At 43.6% G+C, this 21,426-nt stretch overlaps 1 protein-coding gene across 8 annotated transcripts in view; it reads left to right on the forward strand.

The window, feature by feature from the left end:
* Positions 1-21,426, forward strand: part of si:cabz01090165.1 (uncharacterized protein LOC100333421 homolog) — a 315,307-nt gene that overhangs the window by 171,972 nt on the left and 121,909 nt on the right. For 2 of the 8 annotated variants that reach the window (XM_063907243.1, XM_063907242.1), the window contains exon 1: positions 17,001-17,136. The exons of the other annotated variants lie outside the window; for them this stretch is intronic. The gene's annotated coding sequence lies outside the window, so the exon portion shown is untranslated. Of the gene's footprint in view, positions 1-17,000; positions 17,137-21,426 lie in introns of those variants that run through there. 8 annotated transcript variants of the gene reach the window in all.

Consider the following 21,426-nt stretch of genomic DNA (forward strand, 5'->3'; position numbering starts at 1 on the left):
CTCACGGCGTTTATCAACTTTTTTCTTATTCAATATCAAGCCACAATTATTGTTCTTACTTCTTTATTTTCATTGTATAATGTCCGACTTTTTCGCCGTCGTTTTTTCCTTCTAGTTTTTTATTCGACTGTTTTTTTCATTCAATGGAGGTGTCGTTTACTGAAGTATTTCAGCGGTCCAGTCCCTGAGTGGGATCCTTCACATGGCGCAACCAGTTCATTAGCATTATAATAGGTCCTCATCATCAACAGTTCTCACCCGAGTGAGAAGCTGGTGAAAAGCAAACGTTCTACTTAAAAAGCTAAACGTAAAAAACTGCTGTACTGTGTAAAAACACCACAACAAGATTCAATAAATTGTCCTGCATATTTAAGCAAACTATTGTAAAGGTAAAAGTATGAGCAGCAAAAATAAAGAAGTGTAAACATTATTATTATTATTATTATTATTATTATTATTATTATTATTATTATTATTATTATTATTATTATTATCATTATTATTTAATATACAAAGATTATATTGTTGAATTATAATTAAGATAATAGGATGGGATACATTTAATTTAATCTAATCTTATGGTTAAAGTAAAAAAAACAAGGAATTGCACATCATTCAAAATTCAAGATTAGAAAATAAACATTATATAGCTTGAATGTGTGTAGTAGTATACATTTAAAAAAGTGTGAAAGTGATGTGTTACATTTCCCTGTGAAAATAAGGGATACCAAATATGTGATAAAATGCTGCTCAGCAAACACAACTGCAGAGCTGCAAAACATTACTGAAGTGACAGTTCTGTTCCAGTCCAGGAAACAAACTGTGTGAACCAAGGCTAAACAAAGGCTCACCCAGTTAGCTGTCTCTGTGTATTTGTGGAGGAAGCGCCCTCTCATGGTAAATCCCTGCAATCGAACAAATGGGTAAATCTAGCAACGCCCCTCTCAGGAAACAGGGGGAGGGCTTTAGATTCCTAGCCCCTGGAATCCGGTCGGTGTCTGGTAGGAATCCGTTAGGGGGAGGGTATTCTAGCAGGCTACATCTGTAAAAGACATCAAAAAGTGCATTTTGCATAATGGGGAACCTTTAAAGTTGTGGATGTTCAATCTTTGTTTTTAAAACAATAAAATACTTAATTTATGTTTTGAAAAACAGAATACAGTAATTTCCAACAAAAGGTTTGATTACAGATGTTGTGTCATGAAAGTTTTCTTTTAGTAAGGTTAAGTTACTTGTTTCTCAAAAATACCAACTTTGCATTGTCACTGATGTGACAAGAACGATGTTGGTGTTGTTGCTTCGCATGAATGATCTTCAAGCATAAATCATCACCTGAGCAATCCTGTATGTAATTGTGTTGATCTTTTTGCAGTGGCTTTGTGTCTCTTTTCATTCATTTTGTGTATTTCTGCCTTTTTGTCGTTTGTAGGGCCTTTTCCTACCTGTTAATGACACCGAGTCGCATTTGAAAGGTTCAGGAATAGATTCATGCAATTAAGAACAGTTGTTGGTGAAAAGTCATCTAATTTAAAAAAGCTATTATTTGAGAATTAGCAAAAACATCCTTATCTAAATTGTGGGACTTAATGAGCTCATTCATTAGAACACTGGGGCTGATTAGAAAGATCCCAGCTGATAATGTAACACCAGAAATAAACATAGAAGCTGTATCAGTTCAAACCGAACTGATGATGTAGATTTGTTTGTCTCCCTCTGATCTGAAACATAACTAAAGTCATCATGTCAAATTGAATTACAAATTGCTGCCTTCTGTTAATAGCCATGGGAGCGCTGCTCTGTGTCAAGGTCAGTGAGTGTTGCATTAATTCATCACTATCCACTTACTCTCATTCAGTGTTAACTTTAACAGAACAGTAAGCGAAATAGAAAATACTGAAGGCATTGCCCTCTCTGGTAGGCTGCAGAGTGTTTTATACATGTATGGATTGGGCGCGGCTTATCAACCCTTTTGCTATCTTTAAAGCTTTAGAGTGGTGTGTGGTTGGGGTTAAACTGTCCCACGTACAGGTCCTGTTCCTGAACAAAATTACTTGGGGTGCATCAGAGATTACAGGGGTTGCAGCAGTAGTAGGCTTACGTTAGCAATAACATTTCAACATTTCAGCTGCAACATAAGCTTGTTGATAAGCTTAGGGTATGATATATTGTTGTAGCCAGTTGTTGTGATGGCATCTTTGCTCTTGTATGTATTATTTAACCCATAATGTCTACATGCATAGCAGAATATGGCACATTTTTTACATGAATATTCTAGCCATTGTCTATTTTTATACCACAAGCTGCATAATGACCGCCTCAACCCACTGTACAGGCAAGTTGGGTACTTGTTTGGATATACCTGGGCAGACCTGGGTTTTGCAGAGGTCACCTGGCACTTGCGGGCCGCCAAGGGGTGGCAGTGTTTCGGGCGAGGGCTTAGGCGGAGAGTTGCATGGGAATAAACTAGTGTTCACGACGGCGGGTAATCTGACCTTCTGCTATTGTCTGCAGTAGATGCAGTGTTGCTGGTGATTAGAGATGGTGGTTTTAACCATTTTCGTTTATCCATGATTATCCACAGATGCAGTGTCACTTCACTGCTGAGCACGCACTATGCAAATGATGCACCCGCAGCGGCGCAGGTCATGCGCACCTGACATAATAACATTACTTATCATTTTAGTGGACAAAATAAATGCAGCAGATTATGTAATTGTATTACAATTTGTTTTCTATGTTATTAATTATTATTATTATTATTATTGTTGTTGTTATATTTATAATATTTTTCGCTCTCTTCTTTCATTTTAATAGAGGGTGCATAATGTAGACTCGGGCCTGCCCAGGTACAAGAAGAGAGCTTCATCAAAATGAAAATGATCAAAAGGTTTTTGTGAATTCCATTCCTGTGAAGTCACTTGACTGACTCTTGGATTGTGGATATTAGGTTCATAAGGTCAGACATACTTTTTATCAAAATGACTAAAATAATTCATAATTAACATTAGTTGTATACATTCACATCACTTCAGTCAAGCAGCATGTCAGCAGCTTCAACAATCTTTGGGACTTGCTTTGATTCCCACAGCATTTACAACAACAGTAACACACTTGTTTGGAAGATCGCCCTGAAGGAGAAAATAAAAGTTCTCTATTTACCTTCTTATTACAAAAGTACTGGTAAAGTACTACAAGTTATACTGCAGTACTATGTGAGGAGTAGCAAATGAGCTATTCCTTTCAGCAGGGCCTTGTGAGTGAGTTCCCCCCAGCTCTGACTTCCACACCTAATCAACCCGATATCCCGATGCGTCATTCATGAGGTAGTCCGTGGTGGCAGGAACCTGTCAGCTGCAGCTACATCATGACCTCGTCTGGAGATGTCTAACCGCTTTGCAGTTCTACCTGATGAGGCTCCTGATCACCCATCAGATGCTGCCGTGGTCTCCACTTTGCCAGACCCGGAAGCAACGCTGCCCGGTGAGGCCTTCTCTCTTCTAGCACCTGCCCAGCGGGTTCGCCAGGTGGAGAGGCCCTCTTCTTCCTCTCGCTGCAGATTATTGAAGAACGCCGTGATCGGGAGAAGTTCTGGAGGTCTTTTTCATCCAGCAACGTAAGCTTACCCCACATGTTCCCTGTGACACTCCCCGGTTACGAGTATCCAGCCTCTACCGGTAAGTGCTGCTCACACTGTTGTTGCTGATTGTACCCGGATTGCACCTCCTCTGCTGCTATTCTCTCCATCAACTTTGGTTTTGGTGATTCCATAACTAGGAATGTCCGTTTCTTCAATGCATCCACACACTGTTTCCCCGGTGCCACAGTATCTGATAAAACTCCAGGATTCACTGCCATCACTCCCGTCCTCCATCAGTCGAGTAATAATCCACATGGGCACCAATGACACTGCTCTTCAACGGTCTAAGTTGACCAAAACCGATTTTACCCAGCTTCTGAACATGCTAAGGCACTGTGGAAAATCGGCATTGGTCACTTCAGCAGACTTCTAACCCTACACATCTGGCAGCAGCCTGCATGTTAACCTCATAACGTGGGTTTTATTGACAATTTCAACTTGTTCTGGAATTGTCGATCTCTTTTTCACAACGATGGTATCCACCCAAATAGGTCAGGCTCTCAGATGCTGTCTGCTAATATCCAGCACACAGTTCTTTCCCATCCACGTGAATGACTATTTACACCGAAATCACACCCATCGGAATTCAACTCATCTTCTTCTGAGGTCCCAAAATACACTTCTTACATGGGTAATAGCACACCCTGCTGTGCTGTTACAGCACCTACAGCTAATGCCTCCTCATATATTCCAGTACTTTTAACCAGCCGGTGGCATAGACAATCACGTTGCTCTAGGCGTGAACCCTCTAATATACTTAAAGTCAATATCCAGCCAAGGTCTGTCTCCTCTCCTGACACAAACCCTCTACAGCTCAAATAAGCCCTTTTCAATATCAGATCACTGAATAATAAAAACTCTTTAGTTAATGATCTGATAAAGGAAAAACATCTAGATTGCATATTTTTAGTTGAAACTTGGCTCACTAATGATACTGGAAGAGCAACCTTGGTTGAAGCCCCACCCAAATGCTGGCCTCTTCACCCTGCTGCAGTTGGGCAGACTCCTACGCTGCCTCAAAGCTAGGACTGAGAGACTGACGCCGTGGCTACACTGGACGCGGAACTGAAGCGCTACGCATGTTGAGCGCAAGTTCTGCGGAATATATCATTTTACTGGCTACACCGGCAGCGCACATACAGCGCAGGTACAGGGCAACTTACAGGCAAAACAAGACTTTCGTTGTCTTCAGATTTTGGATCCAGCACGACAACAGTAAAACTGCAATACCGAGTTTGTGGTTTATCCATCGATCGTCTGTCCCTATCTTATCTGTAGGCTGAATAATTTGGCTAATGAATTTTGACGACAACAGATATCTCCATGGCAACTTGTCTATCAGAGTCTCCGGTGAAGAAAATATTTATTCCTTTCCTGTATACCGGTAGTTGAAATAAAAAAAACATACAGACATATGTTTTGACCCATTTCTCTGTAAAAAGGGTCGCGCACACAATAAAATATAAATAGAAGACTGGTCCATATTAGCAAATCTGTGCGGCTGCTCTCAAGTCTGGTGTAGCCACTTTCATTGATTACAATGGAATCGATTGTTGCAACGTGCGCTCAACATGCGCTGCGCTTCAGTTGCGCGTCCAGTGTAGCCACGGCTTGAGGAATAGCTTCTTTCCAAAGGCAGTTAGACTGCTCAACTCTGGTGGACTATAACTGGCACTTTTGCACTTTGCATAATACCTGTACAAATTTCTAGCCACTTTTCTACATTTTAAACTATATTTATTGACACTTTTTCTGATTTGACCGTTCTTTATAGCATTACCTCTTTAAGGAATGTCTGTTTTAAACTATTATTATTTATTCAGGTTCCAGTTATTTGCACAGTGACAGACCTTTTAATTTCACTGTATGTAAAATGTTCGTTTTGCAAACATGTGAACAATAACACTTTGAACTTGAACTTAGCCTGTCCCAAGAGAGGAGGAGGAATCACGGCTATTTTTAACAAACAAGTCGTGTTTAAAGTCACTGACATGGGTGAACTTATGTCTCTGGAATATTTAGTTTTTCACATGAAAGCCGAATCAGTGATTTTTGTCAAAATATACAGACCACCAAAACATTCTACAATATTTATATAGGAGCTTTCGGACATAATCTCCCTCTATGTGACCAGATACGATGCATTAGTCTTGAGCGGAGACCTAAACATCCATTTTAACAAAATAACCGATCTCAAAACAATGGAACTTATAAATCTGCTTGACAGTTTTGCGCTAACTCGGCATAAATCTGCTCCAACTCACCAGCACGGCAACACTCTCAATTTAGTGATGGGCTAAATATCATTAATATATCAGTAATTGAATTACCCCTGTCTGACCACCACTGTGTATTCTTTAATGCTGAAATGTGTACCATTAATAAGAGCTAAAACTGAATTTATAGTTCAAAAGAGGCTTTTAGACAACAAGGCCGGAGCTATGTTTTGTGATGCTATGAGATCAGTTGAGCCATACAGACATGACATCTCTCTGAATGTCATGGTAGAAAACGTCAGTGCTGTGCTGGATGCCATCGCTCCACTGAAACTCAAAAGGAGGTCCATGATAAATACATCTCTCAGAACAGGAGCTTTCCCAAATACATTTAAAACAGCTGTTATCAAACAAAATAAAAAACTTAGATATTAATTTACTTGCAAGATATAGACATTTATCCAACCTTCCATTCATCAGTACAATACTTGAAAAGATAGTATCAATGCAAATACAGTCTTTTTGGAAAGAAACCACATCCTTGAAAAGTTTCAATCAGGTTATAGAAGATACCACAGCACTGAGACTGCTCTTGTTAAACTAGTCATTGACCCCAGAGAAAACTGTAATGAAAATAGGGTCTCCTTTCTTATCCTCTTGGATCTCAGTGCAGCATTCCACACGATTGATCACAACATCCTCATCAATCGTCTAGAAAAGTGGGGTGTTTCTTTCTGACTGTGTCTTAAACTGGTTCAGACCATACATCAAAGTTTTATGTCAGCCTTGGAAATCTGAAGAACACAAACGCCATTATGGGGTTCCACAAGGGAGCTGCCTTGGTTCGTTATTGTTTTCATTATACATGCTACCACTTGATGATCTTATAAGAAAACACAATGTCTGCTTTCACAGCTATGTGGATGATACCCAACTGTATATATCGGCAGAGCCAAATGACATTGCAGCTATTACCTCAATCGCCAACTGTCTTTTGGCGATAGATAAATGGATGTGCAGTAACTTTGTAAAGCTGAATGAGGACTTAACTGAAATCCTTCAAATCGGCCCCAAAGCAAAACGAGATAGTTAACAATCTCGGAAGATTTGCTCACCGGATCAAACCAGAGGTCACAAGTCTTGGGTTGTATTAGACTCAGATCTAAGCTTCAGATTTTACTTTAGCAAAGTGACAAAAACATCTTTCATTCACCTTAGACACATCGCTAAAATAAGACCACTCATAAATCGAAACGACGCTGAGAAACTGATACATGCCTTCGTCTTAAGCCGGATGGACTACTGTAAAGCACTTTTCACTGACCTTCCGAAAAAAACTACTGACAGACTTCAGCTGATCCAAAACTCTGCAGCTCAACTTTAAACAGAACGAAGAAAATGGACCACATTAGTCCAGTTTGAGCTGCTCTGCACTGGCTTCCTGTTCACTATAGGATTGATTTTAATTTCCTCCTACTGACATATGAGGCTGTAAATGGGCAAAGTCAAACCTTTATCGCTAACTCTGTTGTCAACTATACACCATCAAGAGCTCTGTTATCCCCTGCTGCTGCTTTGCTAGAAGTTCCAAGAAACAGCGGCAATAAGACTTTGGTGATGCAGCTTTCTTAAATTATGCCCCGAAGCTATGGAACCAAATAATTATTGACATGAAGGAGGCCTGCTCGGTGGACGTCTTTAAAATGAAACTCAAAACATATTTATACAAATTAGCCTTTTAGGAAGCAAACGCCTGCTCTCTGCAGCACTTCCTCAATGTCACCTGATTGTGTGTTGAATCGTTGTACCTTTAATGTCAATGCTTTTTTTAAAGCTATTTTTATTTATTTGTTATGAACCATAACTAAAATAAGTTAAATGAAAGCAAATTAATGTAGTCTCATAAATAGCATGTATATTTCAAAAAGCATTTATTAAGAATATAACCAATGAGTGTGTGTTTGCGTATGTGTGTGTGTGGTGCGTGAGATAAAATGTGTGTGTGTGTGGCCTGTCAAAGATAGTGTGTACAATCCTCCACATTTCATGTTCTATGAAGAGACAGGAAGAGAGTATGCATGGCTACATTTGAACGGGCTGATTGAAGGGTGCGTGATCCTGGTGCCGTGTTACGAAGATGATTCGTTTGCCTGCAACTGTCTGTAACATCAATCCAACAGATCACTCAACAAAGCAAAGTGAATAAGCAGAATGGAAGTCCTTTGCTCCTGGGTAATGTTACGTTTATGTCCTAAACAGTACCCGGTAGATGTCGCATTCATGAATGCAGTTGTAAACAGTGTGTTGTCCTTGTTGTTGTGGCAAGCTGCCGGTTCAAGGTTTCAAGGTTTCAGGGTTTCAAGGTTTTATTTGTCATATGCACAGCAGATACAGCGTATATGTTGGCAATGAAAATCTTATGTCCGATGCTCCTCCAAACAACTCAACATACATGGTGCAAAAGAGAGAGAGAAGAATATTTACAATAACAACAATAAAGATTTGAGGATGTGAAATATATACATATGTGGAATACATTGAGAGTATTTAAATACTTTACTCTGTGGAATGAGGAGGTATGGACAGATGCATATATTACGTATAACAGATGTATATGGCAGATATGTATAATATATAGATATGTGTACTATAAACAGATATGTATGGCAGATGTGTATAATATATATATATATATATATGTATGTGTGTACTATAAACAGATGTGAGTAGACATTCACACAGCTCAGGAGTTCAGCAGTCTTATAGCCTGTGGTATAAAACTGTCTCTGAGTCTGGTGGTCTTGGTCCGGATGCTGCGGTACCGTCTGCCAGACGGCAGCAGACAGAACAGATTGTTGCTGGGGTGATGGGGGTCCTTTAATATCCTACCGGCCTTCTTCCTACACCGCTGGGTGTAGAGGTCCTCCATGGATGGCAGCTCCGTCCTGGTGATGTGCTGAGCAGTTTTCACCACCCTCTGTAGAGTCTTACGGTTGAGGGCGGTGCAACTGCCATACCAGGCGGTGATGCAGCCAGTCAGGATACTCTCGATGGTGCACCTGTAGAAGTTGCAGAGTATCCTGGAGTCCATGTTGAACTTCCGCAGCCTGCGGAGGAAGAAGAGCCGCTGTCGAGCCGTCTTGGATATGACCCTGGTGTGATGTGTCCATGTCAGGTCCTCACTGATGTTTACCCCGAGGAACCTGAAGCTGCTGACTCTCTCCACAGGAGTCCTGTCGATGGTGATGGGTGTGTGTGCCTCTCTCTGCCTCTTCCTGTAGTCCACAATCAGCTCCTTTGTTTTGCTGACGTTGAGATGGAGGTTGTTGTCCTGGCACCAAGATGTCAGGGCTCTGACCTCCTCTCTGTACGCCGTCTCGTCGCCGTCTGTGATCAGGCCGATGACGGTCGTGTCGTCAGCAAACTTGATGATGGTGTTGGAGCTGTGTGTGGCCACGCAGTCGTGCGTGAACAGGGAGTAGAGGAGAGGGCTGAGCACACAACCCTGAGGGGCTCCGGTGTTGAGGGTCAAGGTGGAGGATGTGATGTTCCCCATCCGCACTGCCTGGGATCTGCCCGTCAGGAAGCTCATGATCCAGTCACAGAGGGCGCTGTTGAGCCCAAGGTCCCTGAGCTTAATGATGAGCTTGGAGGGCACAATGGTGTTGAATGCTGAACTGTAGTCAATGAACAGCATTCTCACATAAGTGTTCCTCTGGTCCAGGTGGGAGAGGGCAGTGTGGAGGGTGAGGGAGATGGCATCATCCGTGGACCTGTTTGCTCTGTAGGCAAACTGCAGGGGGTCCAGTGAGTCAGGGAGGGAGGAGGTGATAAAAGTTTTGACTAACCGCTCAAAGCACTTCATGATGATGGAGGTGAGTGCAACTGGGCGGTAGTCATTGAGGCAGATGGGTTTTGTCTTTTTGGGGACAGGGACAATGATGGACTCTTTAAAACATGTGGGGACTACAGACTGGAGCAGTGACCTATTGAAAATGTCTGTGAACACATCTGCCAGCTGAACTGCACACACCTTGAGAGCACGGCCAGGGATGCCATCAGGTCCAGGAGCCCTGTGTGTGTTGATCCTTTTCAGAGATCTACACACATCTGCACTGGTTAAAACCAGTGAGCAGGGATCCTGGGCCTTTTGTGCCTCCACAGCCGGGGGCTTCTCAAAGCGTGCATAAAATGTGTTCAGTTCATCTGGGAGAGATGCAGACACTTCCTCAGCACCACTCGTTGTCCTTTTGTAGTCTGTTATTGTTTTTAGTCCAGACCACATATTTCTGGCGTTGGAGCCCTTGTAGTTCGACTCCACCTTGTCCCTGTATTGTCTTTTCGCACTGCTAATAGCTCTCCGGAGTGCATACCTGGAATTCCTGTACTCATCCAAATCACCGCCGCTGTGCGCGATGGCCCATGCTTTAAGTTTAGCTCGGACCTCGCCGTTTATCCAGGGCTTCTCATTTGGGAATGTCCGTACAGTAATCCGCGGCACGACGTCATCGATGCATTTGCCGATGTAGCAAATGACCGCGTCAGTGTGTGTGTTTATATCGTCCTCCTCAAACACACACCACTCCGTGGTGCCAAAGCAGTGGCGGAGAGCAGAGTCAGACTGCTCGGACCAACGCTGCACTGTCTTTGTCACAGGTCGGTCCCTCTTCAGTCTCTGCCGGTAAACGGGGAGCAGAAGAAGAGATATGTGGTCTGACTTGCCGAAAAGGGGGCGGGGGAGGGCTTTATATCCATGCCGGAAAGGAGTGTAAACATGGTCCAGTGTATTTCCACCGCGCGTGGGGCAGCTGACGTGCTGATAGTATTTCGGCAGGACTTTCTTCATGTTGGCTCTGTTAAAATCCCCGGCCACAATAAATGCGGCCTCTGGCCGAGAAGTCTCTGTCCTGTCGATAATCCCATACAGCTCCTCCAGCGCTGTGTTGTTGTCAGCGTGCGGCGGAACATACACTGCTGTTAGAACAACAGATGTGAACTCCCTCGGCAGATAAAAAGGCCGGCATCCGATCATGATGTGCTCTAGGCTGGGAGAACAGTCCGAAGAAATGATCTCCACATCTGAGCACCAGTTGTTGTTAATCATGAAGCAGACACCTCCTCCCTTGCTCTTCCCTGAGTTTATTGTCCGGTCCTGGCGATGAATGGAGAATCCGTGTGGAGCAATGGCGGCGTCCGGTATCGTGGGGTCGAGCCATGTCTCCGTGAAAACCAAAACATTACAGGTCTTAATGTCCCGTTGAAATGCCACCCTGCTACGGAGTTCGTCCAGCTTATTATCCAGGGATTGGACATTTGCCAGAAGTAAACTCGGTAGAGGAGGCCTGTTTTCACGTTTCCTCAGCCTGACCAGGACCCCGGCCCGGGAACCTCGTGGTCTCTTCCTCCTGCGCTCCACAGGTAGAGCTCCAGCAGGTAAACACGGAGACTCTCCATTGTTTGCAGGTCGTCGTGGATTATTGCTGTCCACCAGCGACCTGATGTGTAAAAGTTGTTCTCTATCATATTGGATGATAGGGCTCGCTTGGGCGGTTTGCATGTTGCAAAAAAAGTTAAAAACAACCAACAAAGTAAAACAATAAAAACACTAAGATGTGGAGTTGTTGAGGAGCTCTAGACACGGCAGCCATCCTCGGCGCCATCTTGTGAACTGAATTGTCGTAGTATATGATAATACAGCAAGATCAGCTGTGTGTGAGGCAGAGGAGAGTCCATTGTTAGCTTGCAGAATGCAGTTAGCCTCTCGCTGAGAAACCTGTAGAATGTTCAAGAAAGATTGAGAGATTTCATATGTTCAGTTTGAAATTGTATTTAGAACGTTACAGTTACACAGTTCAGCAAGACAGCAGCCGCTGGTAGACTTCACTGTCTTCTTTGAGGACACTTTAGGACAGCAGATGTTTCATGTCAGGTATGTGCCTGTAGTGAACGTGTCTGACACAAAATGCTACCTTTAAGTTGAGTAAAATACTGTGTCACTGCAAAAACACTGGTGCCACTTTAAGTGTTGTTTCCACTGTGAGGGGTGTAGCCTGGGGAAACCATTTTGTGGCTGAAACAGAGATTGAGTTTCCCCTTCGCTCGGATGACAGATAACAAGACCCTGGCAATCAAACTCCGACAACATGAAACGCTCAGCCATCTGATCTTTTGTTTCGGTGGTCAGGGAAGCTGTCCGACTGAAGAAGGAGGCCTTCCTGGATATGTTATCCCTGGGTACTTCTGACGAAGTTGCAAGGTATCGACGGGCCCGAAGGGCAGCAGCCTCAGCCGTGGCCGAGGCAAAGCAGTGGGTGTGGGAGAAGTTCGGAGAAGCCATGGAGAAGACTTTCGGTCGGCACCAAAGTTGTTCTGGAAAACTTCTGACACCTGAGAAGCAGGGAACCATCCAAGCTGTGTAAAGTAAGGATGGGACGCTGTTGACCTCAACTGATAGTGTGTTAGGGCGTAGGAAGGAACACTTTGAGGAACTCCTGAATCCGACGACTCCACCCTCTATGTTAGAGGTGGAGCTGGAGTATGAAGGGGGATCTATTCCAATCTCACGGGGGGAAGTCAGTGAGGTAGTTAAACAGCTCCACAGTGGCAAAGCCCCGGGGGTGGATGAAATCCGCCCAGAAATGCTGAAGGCTCTGGGTGTTGAGAGACTGTCATGTTTGACACGTCTCATCAACATTGCGTGGAAGTCGGAAACAGTACCGAAGGAGTGGCAGACCGGGGTGGTGGTTCCTCTTTAGAACCTCACATTGAAGAGGAACAATGTGGTTTTCGTCCTGGTCGTGGAACGACGGACCAGCTTTTCACTCTCGCAAGGATCCTGGAGGGGGCCTGGGAGTACGCTCATCCGGTCTACATGTGCTTTGTGGATTTGGAGAAGGCGTATGACCGGATTCCCAGGGAGATACTGTTGGAGGTGCTGCGGGAGTATGGGGTGAGGGGGTCTCTACTCAGGGCCATCCAATCTCTGTACTCTCAAAACGAGAGCTGTGTCCGGGCCCTCGGCAGCACGTCGGATCGATTTCCGGTGAGGGTTGGCCTCCGCCAGTGCTGCGCTTTGTCACCAATCCTGTTTGTGATATTCATGGACAGGATTTCGAGGCGTAGTCGTGGGGGAGGGGGTCTGCAGTTCGGTGGGCTAAGGATTGCACCACTGCTTTTTGCAGATGATGTGGTCCTAATGGCTTCATCGGTCTGTGACCTTCAGCACTCACTGGATCGGTTCGCGGCCGAGTGTGAAGCGGCTGGAATGAGGATCAGCACCTCCAAATCTGAGGCCATGGTTCTCAGCAGGAAACTGATGGACTGTCCACTCCAGGTAGGGAATGAAGCCTTACCCCAAGTGAAGGAGTTCAAGTATCTCGGGGTCTTGTTCTCGAGTGAGGTAACAATGGAGCGTGAGATGGGCCGGAGAATCGGAGCAGCGTGAACGGTACTGCAGTCGCTTTACCGCACCGTTGTGACGAAAAGAGAGCTGAGCCAGAAGGCAAAGCTCTCTGTCTACCGGGCCATCTTCGTTCCTACCCTCACCTATGGTCATGAAGGATGGGTCATGACCGAAAGAGCGAGATCGCGGATACAAGCAGCTGAAATGGGATTTCTCCGCGGGGTGGCTGGCATCTCCCTTAGGCATAAGGTGAGAAGTTCAGTCATCCGGGAGGGACTCGGAGTAGAACCGCTGCTCCTTCGCGTTGAAAGGAGCCAGGTGAGGTGGTTCGGGCACCTAGTGAGGATGCCACCTGGGCACTTCCCTAGGGAGGTGTTCCAGGCACGTCCAGATGGAAAGAGACCGAGGGGTAGACCTAGGACCAGGTGGAGGGATTATATCTCTTCGCTGGCCTGGGAGCGTCTTGGAATCCCCCAGTCAGAGCTGGTTGATGTGGCCAGGGAAAGGAAAGTTTGGGGCTCTCTGCTGGAGCTGTTACCTCCGCGACCCTGACGGAAAAGCGGGAGAAGATGGATGGATGGATGGACAGTTACACAGAAGCACTCATACCTACCTGTCCTCCACCTGAAGTGCCGAATGAATATTTGTCTCCTGCTTTGCTGCTTCATTGGGAAGTCAACGACCCCAGTTCAGCAAGACAGCAGCCGCTGGTAGACTTCACTTTCTTCTTTGAGGACACTTTAGGACAGCAGATGTTTCATGCCAGGTATGTGCCTGTAGTGAACGTGTCTGACACAAAATGCTACCTTTAAGTTGAGTAAAATACTGTGTCACTGCGGTGGGACAGATTTAACAGCGTGGAGGAAAGCTGTGAGCAGAAGATGGACCTGTAGTCAGCTGCTGTGTTCACCCTTTAGACTAGACACAGTGAGCGAGGGGTTTTTCCTCATTCCATCTTTTTCTTTGCATTTCTTCATCCCCAGCTGTCTCCTGTACGCCTGAGGTGGCTGTGTCATCAATAATGTACAACAGCTGTGCAAACACACACAATATTTTTCTTATTTATAACATGTTGCATTGTTTGAGTAGCTCAGGACTTGAGATTTCCATTGCTATAACAACACTTTAGCTACTAGCACACACACACACACACACACACACACACACACACACACACACACACACACACACACACACACACACACACACACACACACACACACACACACACACACACACACACACACACACACACACACACACACACACACACACACGGCAGCAGAGGGATTTAACCAGCGCTCTGTGATAGAGGTGGTTGCCAAGTGACAGTTGGGGGTGACTTGGCAACCTACAGCCAAATTGCTTTCTAGGAAGAAGAGCAGAGCTAAAGATAACTCCATTCTTATCTGTTATAACTCATGGGGTCGACTGGAGAATGGGAGAGGTGTGAGGGCAATTGGGAGAAGAAGGGTGAGAGATATGCACTGACAGATAAAGAGGTGAGAGGACAGAGTGAAGGAGACAAGGAAAGCATATAGGGAAGGAGAGAAAAGAGAAATGCAAAAAGTTAATAGAAGTTGTAACATGTATTTATGAGAGAAAAAGAGAGGAAGGCAGTGTCAGGGTTGGGGAAACTGGACCCAAGTGCAGTAAATCAAGGGGAAACAGGTAAGGGTAAAAAACAAAAGCGAGCTTTATTCAAAAGCTGTTGACGAAAACACGAAACAAGGGGAACACAGGACATGAAAAACACTTAGCCTCAGACATGAAGGGCGCCAGGAACAGGCAGGTAGCATGGAAGGGATCAGGGAAGAAATGACGCCGACCGAACAACAGACAAAATGGAAACAGGGACTAAATGCACATGGGTAATCACAAGACGAGAGACAGCTGGAAGGGGGAGGAGAACCACAGGGGCAACAGGTGAACACAATAAAGCAATCAGACACAGGAGGGAAACGCAGACAGGAAGTGAAGCTTAACAAGTGACACAAGAGGGGAAAACATTTCAAAATAAAACACAACACAAGGACATGACAGACATGAAACAAGGATCATGACAGGCAGGAGATGACCACATTTATTTATTACCTTTATTTACTTTATAGATCTGGATTAATGATGTGAAATATAATCAGCCCTTAAGTCAGACTTTAGTTCACCTGGAGTAAATTCAGCAGCTACCCTGCAGTATACAAAGCCATACAAACTAGCTGCACCTTTACCAGCTCTGAGAACACTTTAATGATCAATCATTATAAAACATATCAGAGATATTATTCTGAAATGGACCAATCAGACAATGACTACTTTTACTGTCGCTACTTTTAATACATTTAGATGAGAATACTTTCTACTTTTACTGGAGGAACATTTTGAATGCAGGACTTTTACTGTACACTCTGGTACTTCTACTTTTACTCAAGTAACAGATCTGAGTACTTCTACTCCTTTCTTCCTCTGTTCCTTCCTTCCTTCTTTGCTTCTTCTGTTACTTTCTTACTTACCTCCTTCATTCCTCTGTTCCTTCCTTCCTTCCTTTCGTCCTTCCTTCCTTCCTTCCTTCCTTCCTTCCTTCCTTCCTTCCTTCATTCTTTCTCTCCTTCTTTCCTCCCTCTCTCCGGCTCAATTCCAAACCACACCCTACCCACTCCCACTCCGTGATGGAGTGAACTTCGTCTGTTCTCACTCGCAGCTGAATGAGGCCCCCTCCTCTCACGTGGAGGGTGTGAATACAGCAGCAAGCTTTGGCACAAACTCCTCTCTCTCCGGCAAAACAGGAAATACTTTAACTTTTCTTAACAACGGTTTCAAATCGGCATCTGTTGGTCAAAAAATAAAATAATAACTTAATTAAAACTCCAAAAATCTTTAATGGCGTTTATTTATTTGCAAACCTCTTTTATTTTTAAAATATGATGTTTATAAGCTGCTTGGTTTTCGCACTAGTCGGTAAATATACAACATTTAATTAAATGCACACAGTTTTCTAGACACGGGTACTGTATCAGTATCCTCAGTAAAACCAAAAGAATGAGGTAACATCTGTATGACGATATTTAATGTGTATCTTGTTTTACGCAGTTCACCAGTCTAAATGTTTGCAGTAACTGTTTATACACAACATGTTTCATGACGGACACAGCGGTGAGTCTGGTCAGGTAGCGCAGCAGGTGAAGTCAGGTGCGATGCAGACTCGCTGTTGGAGGGCTTGATAACCCACCCCTCTCCACACATGTTGGTTTGGAATGGCACTTAATGTGGCAGACCCTCCGTGAGAAGGCTCAAACGGTGGCGTAGTGTGTAGGGTGAAGGAATATATTGAATTTGTATTGCTTGCTCATAAAGATATGTTTATATATAAATGCATGTATTAAACTATGAAGCAAAGTAAGCTTCATGACATAGTGAAAGGTGGGCCAAAACATAAGAAAGGAACTGCATTCTGCTACTTTATTCACAGTGAATATTAACTGCACATTCCAGAATTTTGGGAGAAGGCCAAGAGGCCCGAGACAGCCAGAAGGAGATAGTGGTGCCAGGCACCTCGATACTGCATGTGACAGGAAAGATATGATAGTGTAGAGAAGGATTAGATGACAGGCTGGAAACCCGGAACTCATGATCAAGAGGCGAGGACTCTGCCTGTGCGCCACACACATTCTAATATTCTTGTCACAAGGGACTGCCCCTTTCTCCAAAGAGTATAAATATCGTGTGATGTCACATGTCGAGGCTCTGGGTGGAAATGAAGCCCAGAGACCTCAATATTGAGAATGTGTATCCCTATCACAACCGGAAATAAATCAGCTTTATTATGACCTTACTACTTTGTTTGGACTCCTTGCCTCGTAGAGACATTTTTAACACAACAAGGGGTAAGAAGCGGTTCGGAATTTAACCTTCCATTCTCTGTTCCTTTCTTCTTTCCCTCTGTGCCTGCCTTCCACCCAACCTCCCTTCTTTCCTCCCTCCCTTCTTTCTTTCTTCCTTCCTTCCTTCCTTCCTTCCTTCCTTCCTTCCTTCCTTCCTTCCTTCCTCCCTCCTTCCCTCTCTGGACTTTCACCGACTTCACCTATAGTTACTTCAATTTAAGTCACCATGTGATATGATGATGATTTCTTCAAAAAGGTTTTTTCTGAACTCTAGATGTGGCCAAATTGAAAAACAGTCCAAGTACAGGACCACGAGCGCTGCAATAGTTATTCATTCACACTAATACATGATACACACTATCCATGTTACACGCACGCATGCACTTAAGCACGCACACACGCATGCACGCACGCACGCACACACACACACACACACACACACACACACACACACACACACTGCTGACAGATAGCAGGTGGTTGGATCAAAAGCAGTGGTGCCACTTTACGTGTTGTTTCCACTGTGAGGGGTGTTGCCTGGGGAAACCATTTTGTGGCTGAAACTGAGATTGAGTTTCCCCTTCGCTCGGATGACAGATAACAAGACCCTGGCAATCAAACTCCGACAACATGAAACGCTCAGCCATCCGTCAGAGCTGACAGTGACTGAGGGCACAGCAGAGAGGATGATCAATGTGAGGAGAAGAGAAGGGAAGAGGGCTGATCTTTATAATGAGACAAACAAACAGGGGGGGGGGGGGGGGGGGGGGGGGCGGTTGACGGCCGCAAACACCTCAAGAAGCTCCTTGTTAAACTGCTGTTAATGAACCCAGCACTCATTGATGTTTCACATTAAAACCCCAACACTCCTGCATCACAGACAGTGCAGGAACTCAGACACAATGCAGAAGGGACAAACTCAAGATGCTACATCTCTTCCATTTACAAACAGGTTAACAATCCCACACATCTTGATACGATCTTAATGAAGATGGTACTGGTTAGTATATTTATAGGTATACAACTTTAAATGATAAGAGAAAGACTGCAAGTTCATGAACATGAATGCAAACCGGCAAAAATAAAAAAAAATATAAGAAATGCACTCAGTATGTTTGTAAGAGTTCAGGGAAACATACAATAATAAACATTTATCCATTGACTCATGAGTAGCAGTTCTGTTCGTCAAAATGTTCTCTCAAGTGCTCTTGCATGTGCATATGTGCTTGCATATGCATATTGAGCGCACCTGTGTGTAAACCAGGCGGTTATGAGCAGATCATGTTTCCAAGCATGCTCTGTTGGTTAAAGCTGCTGACTAAACCATATGATTATTGCCATCCAGTCAATAGAGCTTCCTGGAAACTGGATCTGATCAGTAAGGAGCCTCTGTGGGAGGCGTCAGAGCCTGCTAGCTAATGTCTGCTGTCACTTTTCATTTAAATTGTTTCCTCCTGATTCCTTCAATGTCATGGAATATCCCTGTCCACCTCCCCACAGATGAAGAGTGAGACTGAGGAGTGTAATGTTGACTGGCCTCACAGTGAGAAAGAAAGGTCACTGTATTCAATAGGGGGGAGTGGATTATTGAAACGAGGTAACTGGGAACAGGTGGAAATAATCAGGGGTGGGGCTCACACCGACAAGGGCAGGGACACACACAATGGCAAGGAGTCAAGGGGTACAGTCGAATTGTCAAAAAATCAGCTCCCATCGTCTATTACTATCTACTGTTCCTTGACCTTTGTGTGAAACGTCACAGGGTTAAGGAATTATGGATAGGAGAATACAAAAGGACTTGGGAAGAGAGACTGCGATCCTTTGAGAATCCGACTGCACTTACACTATCCCACGTATTTATGATGAAGGACGTTATTAATGTGCGTCTGCTGTGGGGAAACTACAATTTTCTATAAAGCGGACTACTGTAAGCACACCTAGAGGCTTTGCTCCGTGCTCTCTGATGGTGTTGTTTTATGCTTTATGAACGTGGACAACAGAGAGACATATATTCTTAATTTCCAAGGTTGGAATTATAATAAAAAAGGAAAGTAAAATTTATGCTTGTCATCCTCACCCTCACGTCCGCGCTTATTAATCCACATGAATACCAATACGTACGATTATATGAAATGTTTAAAAATAAATACAAATGTGTTTATTATAAACTAGTTATGCCTTAACTTATCACTTTGTATATCAACATTACAACATGTTTTACAAAGTTTAAGAAACCCCACACAGCTCAGTAAACACTGAAATCTGGACTTTATTAGATAATTTCAGTAAAAAAGTAACGTTCATATTTCTCCTTTTCATAAAGAGCTGAACGTTCAAAACAAAGCTCTTAAGCAAGTTATGGCCTACATTTTAAACTGCTTAATAAGCACCGTAACTTTCATGATACACACTTCTCGGTCACAATCGGCTGTTTGTGTGAACAGCTAAATGTTGTGTCACGGTAAATGTTGCAGCCACAAGGCATTGTGGGACAGCATTTTCTCATTTCCTTTCATAAAGAAAGGTCCAGTGTTTCCTAAGCTAAAGGAGGTTTTAAAGGACATTTCAGAGCTCCTTTCCTATCTAGAGAAGTCAAACAGCTCTTATCATGGCTGCCACTGAGGGACTTCCGGGTCATTCCACTCCGTTAGGAACCTTCCTAAGCTAAACAGAATATTCGGCCGCAACCAAGGCGCAGATCTCATGTTTTTTAATTGTAATTTCCTCGCTCCTCCATCTTCTGGCTCACCGGAAGTACATTTTTGTGCGTCATCTTTTTGGAGCATCCCATGGCGCTCATTTGTGCCGGAGGACCGAGGAGAGTGGGGCAAAGAGCCACCAGACCATCCTCCGGTGAAATCCTCAGCCACTGGCCCCCTCCCCTTACTGTGTATCCGTCACTGATTGGACGCTGCAGCGCAAGCGCTGATCTGATGCTTCTTAACAGTTTATTATTTTATAATGTCGTGGACAGTCCCCATTAATTAACTGTCACAAAAAACAGTAACTTTGGCAGCTTTAGCCGACATGGCTAATTTCCAGCTGTTGTCCCCGTCCAGATCGTAATAGACACCCTAAAATCACCATAAAAAGGATCAAATAGAACAATAAAATGCAAGCACCACACGTTACTACATACATATCACATATAGCACATCACAATCACATAACAGACACAAGGGGCAACATCCATAAACAAAACATGTAACACGCACGCCCTATCCAGAACAGACTAGTGTGTGCAGGTGTAGTTGTCAGTGAGCCATGTTTTTAAGTGAGCTGTAAAGGTGCTGAATGTATGTCTTTGATTTGAGTGGTTAGGGAGTTCCAGTTGTGTGTAGCTGTGACCGAGAATGATGACCCACCAAAAGTGTTCTTCCTAAATGGGACTGAGGGATGGGAGCTTCTAGTGGTCACTCTTGTGTTATTACGTTGAGTTATCAATGAGTTTAGAGGTGGAGGGGCTGTATTGTGCACGGTCTTGTACACCAGAACGATGATCCTGTATTTTATTACATTTTCCCAACTCAGAATGTTATGTTTGTTGAGGATGGTACAGTGATGGGACCTGTTGGGTTTCTGGTCAAGTGCTTTCACTGTTTGCTTGTACAGAGCTGTTAGTTTGGTCGCAGCTTGTGAAGACATTAAACTCAAGGGAATCACTCCTCAGTTTATACAGTGTTTTGTTTCAATTAATGTATCATATCAGAACAACAAAGTGGAAAAAATGTGTTTATTCTTTTATTGGAAACATTTCATGATTTCCGATTCATTTTTATTATGAACACAATAAAATTAAAAGACTCATATTTAGCATCTGTCCGCAGGAACATTTTCTGGATTTTTTTTTCTCATTCTGTCTCTCATAGTTGAGGTATACCTATGATAAAAATTACAGGCCTCTCTCATCTTTTTAAATGGGAGAACTTGCACAATTGGTGGCTGACTAAATACTTTTTTGCCCCACTGTACATGTGGAATTAAGGGCCTACTCTGCCTCCCAAAAGATTGCGAAATAATGCTGCTACAATCAAAGCAATTGTGAGTGTCCTTTAGGCGAAACATTTGAAATCGTATACACAATGATATTCAAACTTTTGACTGCTGTCTTTAATAACCACATAACTATACTTTTACTCAAGTTTTGGTCTCTAGTACTTTACATGTTATCAGGCTACACAATCTTTTTTTTTTAAAACATGTCTTTTAACTTCCTTTCAACATTTGTATGTAATCCAATACATGAAAAAAAACATAAAACAATCTTTATTGTTATACAAACAGAACAATCCC

This window comes from Eleginops maclovinus, chromosome 18 (genome assembly GCF_036324505.1).
Source record: "Eleginops maclovinus isolate JMC-PN-2008 ecotype Puerto Natales chromosome 18, JC_Emac_rtc_rv5, whole genome shotgun sequence".
Lineage (NCBI taxonomy): Eukaryota > Metazoa > Chordata > Actinopteri > Perciformes > Eleginopidae > Eleginops > Eleginops maclovinus.